The sequence below is a fragment of the Macaca mulatta genome, chromosome 14 (genome assembly GCF_049350105.2).
Source record: "Macaca mulatta isolate MMU2019108-1 chromosome 14, T2T-MMU8v2.0, whole genome shotgun sequence".
Classification (NCBI taxonomy): Eukaryota; Metazoa; Chordata; class Mammalia; order Primates; family Cercopithecidae; genus Macaca; species Macaca mulatta.
In genome coordinates this window covers 45,942,360-45,951,507 of record NC_133419.1, presented here as the reverse complement: position 1 = coordinate 45,951,507, position 9,148 = coordinate 45,942,360, and positions in this window count along the sequence as shown.

Below are 9,148 nucleotides of genomic sequence, written 5' to 3'. Positions count from 1 at the left end.
TCTAAGTGCTTCATCTTTGTTAACTTATTTAGTCCTCATGATGACTGCTTTATATAGAAAAGGAAACTGAGGCACAGAGAGGTGAAGACTCCAAGTCCCGGAGCTTGTGAGAGGTGGAGTCAGGATTTGAACCCAAAAAAGCCTTGCTCCTGAGCCCATATTTTTAACCAGTTCTCTACACATGTGAAGAATAATGCTCAGACTCCTGTCCTAGCATGGGGTACCCCTTGGTCCCTAATACCACCTTTCTAGTCACACCTCCTACCTCTCTGAGGCAGTCCTTCACGGTGGTTGAGGTCAAATGCTGAGATGGATGAGCGTGGATTCAAATCCTAATCTGCCACCAACTACCTGTGAGACTGTGCAGGCTATTGTTGCAGAGACAGCATGAGCCATGGCAGGGTCTTGAGTGTGTGTGAGCACAGGTGGTGATGTGGTGCTTGGGGCTGGGGGGAATAAAAGGAGATGAGCATGGGAAGGTGGGCTGGGGTCCTTGTTGCTCAGGCCTGGAAGATGCTAAAGGCATGGAAGAGCTACATCAGTTGTAACTTCTGGTTATAAGGAAATTTCCAGTTGTAAGTCATAGAAAGCCCAATCTATACGGGCTTATGCATAAAGAAATGCCTTAGCTTGTGTCATTGAATTGACCAGGAGTAGCTCTCCTTTCAGGCCAGGCTAGGTCCAGGGGCAACACACTATGCTTTTAAGACCTTGTCTTTTTGCATCTTTCCTCTCTGTGAATTGCATTCTTAGATCGTAGTGGCAAAGTGGTGACAAAGTGGCTGCCAACACCCTTATGCTCAAAATCTTAAGTCTCCCAGAACAGAGAAAGTTTCTGCCTGAGCCAGAGGCCTGGTATTAGCTCTGAGTGGATTGAACAGGCTTCATTCAGGTTATTTCCTTATACCTAACCCACTCACTGTGGCCTGGGGAAGGTAGTCATCTGATCAGCAAGGCCTGGTCATGAACTCACTCCGAGGTAGACTGAGTGGAGGACAGTCATCTCTATTATCAAGAGAAGAGCTAAAGGATGGCAGCAAGTAGGACAGATGTCTCCATAGAGCCATCTAAGATGTTCAGTGAATGGAGTGGGATAATCAACCAGTATTCTAGAGAGAAAGCTATGATGATTGTGTGGAGGAGAGTTTGAGCCAGGAGGATATAGGGGGTGTCTACTTGTGCTGGAAAAGATGCGTTGGGTATAAATACTGGAAAAGCCTTCTGGAGTCAGACTCAGAAGCCAGGGTAAGGAATTTAGGCTTTTCTCTAGGCCTTGGGAGCCATAAAATGTTTTTGAGCAAGAAAATGCTATAGCATGAGTTGTGTCTTAGGATGATTAATACTGCAGGAACAGTTAGGGTGGATTGGAATTGGGGAGAAGATGCCCTTCCAAGATTCTTAACAGCATGGTGCAGTGGATAAAGCAAGACTTGGAAAGATTTGGATTAAAAATCCTTGCTCTGCCACTTTTTAATTGTGTAACTCTGGGCAAGATACTTAACCTTTCTTTGCCTCAGTTTTCTCATCTGGAAAATGGGATAATAATCTGAAAGGAATAGTGTGATTTAGAAAGTTTCTTTAGAACACTTAGCATGGTGTTTCACACATAGTCAATATTCAACAAATACTAATTTCTTCCCTTTTTCCTTTCTCTTCTTGTGATCCAGGGACCTGATTCCACTGAAAAGTTTGAGGAAGTAGGTGCTGACTTAGAAAGAATGTGGGGTTGGGCTTTGAAGTCAGAGATCTGGGACAAATCCAGCTTCCTTATTTACCAGTTCTGTGATTTTGGACAACTTAATTGACCTCTCTGAGTCTCTTTTCACATTTGAAAAATTTCCTTTACAATCCTACTTTACCTAACAAATAAAATACTCAGCATGTTGCCTACCTGGCACATAGTGGGTGACCCCCAAATAGTAGTTATTAGACTTCATCATTTAAAAAATTCCTTTGGTAGCTTCTTTCCTTGTGCTTCCCAGGTGAACAAACTATCGCAAGGACAGAAAACCAAACACCGCATGTTCTCACTCATAGGTGGGAATTGAACAATGAGAACACTTGAACACAGGGTGGAGAACATCACACATCGGGGCATGTTGTGGGGTGGGGGAGGGGGGAGGGATAGCATTAGGAGATATACCTAATGTAAATGATGAGTTCATGGGTGCAGCACAACAACATGCCAAGTGTATACATATGCAACAAACCTGCATGTTGTGCACATGTACCCTAGAACTTAAAGTATTTTTTAAACATTCCTTTGGGTTGGAGGGAATCCAGGACGAACTTCCTAGATAAGTAAAGATCTCATCTGACAGCCCTGGTGTAGAGGTTTTCCTTTGCCTGCTGGGTGGGGTCCTGTACACTCATCCCCTTCTACATGCAACAGAGGGAGTTGAAACATAGAGCATGCTTCTGGTGGGATTCATACTTCCAGCTCCTTAGAATTAAACTCAGGTCTGATTTTCCAGGAGGGGACTATTAGCACTGCAGCAGCTTCCGTCTACAGAGTTCAGGTGCTGCAGTTGTAATTTGTAACCAGCACCTTCCCATTTGGCTCTTTTGTGGCCATATGGTCCCCTTAGTGGAGATCTGTTTTGTTGGCAACTGCAGTGCTGAGTAAATGCCACGGAAAAGTTGAAATTTACCCACCGGAGCTCTGTGCACCGTGGAGATTCCCTTCTCAGCCCCCACAGAATGATCATTTCAGACCCCACCTCCCCTCTCCCTGGTCCATTGCCAACACTCCTCCACAGGGGTTTTTATAGTGCTACGATTATTTTATTGCCAAGAATCAGAGTAATTATAACTTTCGGAGGGATTTCCTAGGAAAAAAATGAACTTGGGTTTATGCATAAGCACATGTGAAAGATGAGGTTTGGGACTTGTGCTTTTTATGTGGTTTCAGGCATTAACATGAGTTTCATTTCACTTAAAATGCTTAATAAGTTTCTACCCACTGTGTAATTTGTTAATAAGGATGATGATGGTGATAGCTACCGTTAATTGAGAGCCTGGTATGCAACAACCAGTAGGCCAGGTATTTTATAAACATCTCTTCTGATCAGCTCAACTTGGAAGGGACTGTTTAGATCATGTTTCTTTTCCAGTCATAGCTTGAGATCCATTAGTGGGTCATGAAATCAATGTAATGGGTCAAAACTAGCATTTTAAAAATGAAACAGGACAAAATTGCATGGAACAAAATGGAGTAGCAAGTATCACAGAGTATTTCGAGAAGAAAGAAGAATGTTTTATGAACCTTCTATCTCCGTTATGAACTGATGTGTGTGTGTGTGGAAACTAGACTATGCTGGAGTGCAGTGGCGCGATCTCCGCTCACTGCAACCTCCGCCTCCCAGGTTCCAGCAATTCTCCTGCCTCAGCCTCCCGAGTAGCTGAGATTACAGGCACCCGCCTTCATGCCTGGCTAATTTTTTTGTATTTTTAGTAGAGACTCAGTTTCACCATGTTGGCCAGGCTGGTCTGGAACTCCTGACCTCAGGTGATCCACCCGCCATGACCTCCTGAAGTGCTGAGATTATAGGTGTGAGCCACCGCGCCCAGCCGACAAATAAATTTCTTAATATGAGTTGTGCTGAAAGGTTTGAAAGCCACTGGCCTAATTGAGTGGTTCTCAAACTTCATCATGTATCATAATCACCTGAAGGGCCTGTTAAAACATAGAATACTAGACTGTATCCCCAGAGTGTCTGATTCAACAGGTCTGGGTAGGGCCTAAAATTTTGCATATCTAACAAACTTCCAGGAAGTACAACTACTCCTAATTCCATACCACACTGGAAAACCACTGGCTGAATTATTCCTATCTCATAGGTGGGCAAGCTGAGATTCAGAGAGAGAATGAAATTCACTCAGGGTTCACAGCTGGCATAATTAAGAGCTAGGATTCAGACACAACATGCCACCAAAAGTGTAAACTATGCTATGCTCACTTTGGTTTTAGAGATAATCTATCTTCAGTGAGTGAATCTGGCAATAATTCCTCTCTCTGTGTTTCATATATGCTTTTGTATTTCATCTCCAAGTCACATATAGACTGCCTGAGATAAAAGAAGCACTGGAGCTTACAAGTCCAAAGCTCATAATATTTGGGTGAGTACCTAACACCCAGAATGCGGTAGTGATGACCACGCTTGAGTAGCACAGATTTGAGGAAGAGCATCCTTAGCCTCCATCAGTCTTTGATAGACTCCCAGTCTCACTCCGTCTACTCCTTCTTTTGTTCTCCTCTCTATAGACACCTGAGTCTTAGTTCGAGTCTTGATACGTGCATGCTAGGGTTCAGAAAGATCCTGAAGCCAAGAGAAAGCCCCACTGCCCAGAAATTTTCCCTATATCAGCTCTGTTTCCAGGTGGGCCTCCACAGAGTCCAAAATTCGGCACTTTCTGGGTTGAGGTATTCAGTATAGTATTCAGAGGATACTTCTTTTCTTCTAGAGCAACTGAGCTGAAAGAACAACAGCTATGGGATTAGACAGAGCTAGGTCAAATCCTGTGTCCATTACTATGTAATTCTGAGCCATTTACCAAATTATTTTCCAAGTCTGGATTTGTTGTCTTTTATATAAGACTCCAAATATCTATAACTTCATAGAAATATTTTGAGGATTAATAACATAAATAAAACAGCATGGTGTTAGCTTGCTATTTAATGGGCCCTAAATAAGTAATAGATGTTATCTTCTTCATCCACTCACAAATATTTATCAAAGACCTACTGTGTTTCAGGCATAGTGCAGTGTCTATGAAAGACACAAAGTTGCCTTCGAGCAGCTCACAATTTATTGCTAAACTGGCATACCTGTCTCCACTCTAATCCCATGCCAGTGTCAGACATGGTTAATCAATTGTCGTATCATTTCACACTGACCTCAGTATGCAACTTTAGCCTCCTTCTCCATAGAGCAATTCAGACAGAACTGCCAGGCAGATGGAGTGAGCAGACTCCTAACTTCTTTGCTTTCCTTAATTTGGTGAGTGAGACCCAGAAATGGACAATTACTTTGGTGAGTGGCCAATGCCATGACAGGGGAAAGCAGAGGTCCCCAAGAGCTGTGTGAGGGCTGCTTAATTTTCTGGAGAGGGTGTGATGTCTAAAGCTTCCAGGAAAAGCTGAGTCTGGAAGGACAAATAGTAGTTAATTAGGTTCAGAGGTGAGCTGGTGATGAGGGAAAAGGGCAATCCAGTCAGGGAATACAAGGTTTTGGAGGTGAGAGGGAACAGGGAACACTTGGGGGAACTGGAAGGAGGACAGAGTGTGGGGGCAGGGGCTGGGGAGAGCTGACACAGAGGTAGTAGGGAAGGGCTGGGCTGGGGGTCCTTCCTGGCCATGTTGAAGTCAGGGGACCCTCACCATGCCCCAGGGAGCAGGCAGGTGAGTGTCAGCCATGCTGTACCCGGAAAGAAGGTTGAACCGATACAGATTAACCTGAAGAAAAGAAGCCAATAGGCAAGAAATGTTTCTCCTCTGTGTGAAAACACTTGAATCCAGCGAAAAGCTTTAAGGGATAATGGAGGCATTTCTCTATTTCATACGGTGGTAATCCAGGTCCCTCAGGATCAAGCGCAGAACCCGATTAGTGCTGGGCCAGAGCAGCCCAGAGCACCTGTTTCCATCACGAGCTGACTGCAGGCTACACTCTAATGGGATTGTTTGTTTAAAAAAATGCCATCCCTGCTTTAAAAGCCTGTCCTTCTCCCTGAGCCCGAGCTCTGTTGCTATTGTGAGGGGCTGGGGGCCCAGAAAAATAGCTAATGCCACACTCTTGGGGGTCATTGGCTTTGAATTTCAGCTTCAGAAGTTTCTCGTTAATAAGCTTTAGAGTTGCAAGCATATGAAAGAATTGAGAGGGGATATAGGCTAGATCCTGCTGATGAGAGCAGAATGAAGGCAACAGGCAGCATCCCTCTAAGAGAGGGCCTGGCATTCAGACTCGTCCTACTCCCGGGTAACCTTGGGCAAGTCCCTTCTCCTCTTTAGGCCTCAGTTTTCTCATCTGCAGAATGGAGAAGTAGGAATCACACTATCCAAATTTCCTTCCACCCATAATATTTCTTGTTTAGACAGTGGTTGCTCATGTGATGTGGTTCATAGGGATTTCAATGAGCAAATTTGTCAGGCTCTGTCTGTTCTCATCTGTCAGAGGGATGTGCCTTGTTAACATGCCTCATCCAAATTTGCTGCTGTGATTGGAGACAAGCTGGGGCAAAAAGGTTAGGCCTTCCCGGCAGGCTCACACTTGGAAATGGGCTGCATCCCTACAGTTTGCATTTAGGACTTTTGTGTTAGACTCAGAATGCACTTTTTAGGGAGTATTTAATTTGAAGATAACTTTCATGGCCAACGCACAAAAACCCTGTTTAGTCTTTAATGGAATTAAAATAATATTAGTCGTATAGAACCAAGCTTATAATATTACTGCTTTTATGGGCTAGCCTGGAGTTGGGCACTTTCGTGAGCTAGCCTGGAATAGCACTGTTTTGAAGGGGCTCCTATACAGTTGTCCTATTTCTATGGATTGTTCTGAGATAGTGTTGATTATTGACAAGCTAACTTAAAAGTGGAGCTATTTTACAGGGGAGCCTGGGAAACCATCTGTGAAGAGACACTTTCCACTTTCCTTAGGTAAGAGGTCACCAGGAGTGTCATTGCTCCTGAGGTTGTGTTGGCGTGGATGGGAAGGGTTCAGGGTGCTCCTGATTGGCCAGAGAAAAAACAGCCCCCTACTAGAGGAGAGGAGAGGACTGCTTGGCCATGGTGGCCACGGAGATGTTATCATTTCTGTTTCAAGATTTTCCCGTTATCTCTAGGTAGAGCAGAATCACAGATCTTAACTTTTTCTTTTATAAAATAGCTTCTTTGTATTAAATAACCATTATTGTCCCAACAGATTTTAATTTTTATTAAATAAATGAAATTTAATTAGTTCAAAGAAAACCTCTATAATTTCCAATTCATTATGAAAGCCTAAGTAAAAATATCTGGCCCTTTTGTGTGTTGGAAAGTTATAGAAACAGGAACTTGAGAGAAAGTCCCCTGAATAGGGCTTTTGAGAAAGTGACCAGACCAAATTTGTAGCTGAACTGTAAGGATGGAAGATGAGATAGCATAAGGCATAGTCATTTGAGGATCCACTATGGGCCGCAGCTTATTCTTATTATCCCACTTGATCCTCAAAACTATCCCATAATGTAGGCATTTTTAATATCCTTTTTACAGTTGGGGAAACTGAGGTGTAGCTAACCAGTAGCGGAGCCACAGTTCAAATTCAGCTGTCTGATTCCTTTGCTCTAATATTTTAGGATTAGAAATGATCTGTGTCCTAAGGCATGAACTCAGAAGGGAATCAGTAGAGAGGAATTAAGCAGTTAAAGTGCTGGATCAGAGAGCACCAACTGTTTCCCATAAAGTGTGACACTTTCTAGAGAGATGTAGGGGTCTAGAAATATACATGAATGTGTTTCATTAAAATGCAGTTCACAGCACAGAGTTCATTTAGTTGAATTTCTTGTTTCCACGAGAGAGTGATGATGATGATAATGTTGGTGCTGTGTGTGTTTGGTATATTATTTAAATTTTTATAGCAATGTGCCAGATGGGAAGACAGGCAGCATTTATAAAAGCCTTGTCTCTGTGTTGGGTGACAGGCCAAGGGAATGGGTTAGATATTTCATTTGTCTGTATTGGTGGGATTTCCCCTCCTGTGACCTCGATGCGGAAAATCCATTTGCACCTGTCCACAATCCCTTATTTTTGCTACCAAATGCCCCAGTCATGCCTGTCCCTGAGACGTGGCTGGCAGCTACACTCTTGGGAGAGATCATTTCTAGTTTGGGGGTGAAGGCTGCAATTTCTCTTGGCTTTTGTTTCGGAAAGTCTGTGAACAAGGTAGGAGGCGTGCAGGTGCCAAAGCCAGCTGCTGCTCAGAGCAGATGAGCCTTTCTTGGAAATTGTCCCAGACAATGAATTGCTTGCGTGATGCAGAGAGATGCTCTAGAAAATTGTCCATTCACTGAGACCACTCTTCGACTCTTGAATGTACTGACACTTGCTTATTCTACAGCTCTACGTAGCTAAGGAAGGAGCCACACACAAGGGCTCTGAAGAAGCCACGGGATGAACCCGGAGGAGTCTGGCAGTTGGGACAGGTCATGGACACACGCAAGGAGGGGCAAGGTTGGTGTACAGGAACAGGTCACTGGGCAGATGCTCCCTGTCTCCTGCTTCAGTTATACAAGTGTTAGCACTAATTGTTACAGAGAACTTAGAAAACACAGAAAGTTATAAAGAAGAAAATAAATTCACTACGAGTCTTGCTACAAAAATAGGATTTTTAAATGTATTTCTCTAATTCTGAGAACTCTCTCTCTCTCTCTCTATCAGCCATGATTCATTCTTTCTCTCTTGCTCTCTCTTCTGTCTCTCTCTCTCTCTAAACAGATGCGCGCGCGCGCGCACACACACACACACACACAGAGAAAGAGAGAGAGAGATCTATAATCCAAATTGGGATCACATTACATGTATACGTATAGTTCTCTAGCTTGATTTTTCTTCTTAACAGTATAGCATCCACTTTCCCCTATGATGTTACATTTTCTTCAGAATTAACATTTTTAATATGTCGGGTACGATATTTAAATTTTTAGAAAAGTCGTAACTTGGCTAGTCTATAAGGCATATTTCTTCTGCGAGTATAAGTTAATGAATCTATCATCTATTGTCAGATATTTAGGCTATTTTTAGTTTCTTCAAAATAATAATATTTTAATGAGCATCTTTGAACACAAATCTTGGTGATAATTTCTCATTATTTCCAAGAGAAGATTTTTAGAAGTGAGTTAAAAACCATGAACTTAAAACAAGAAAACCACTTGTGATGTTCGTAACTGACTTGCTTTCTGGGTACCTTTCCACTGGAGGTGAAATAACTTATTTTATCACACCCGGGATGGACAGATGCTTTTCCATAGGGGGATGAACACTGAATTTAGAGTAATCAGTTAAAGGTAGCTGATGCCCAGTGTTGCCAAAAACATCCGGGCAGTGTTTTGCTGCTTGCGAGGATCTGCGGATCTCTCAGATCTGGGGCGAATCAGAATGGCATCTTGCTGCCAGGAT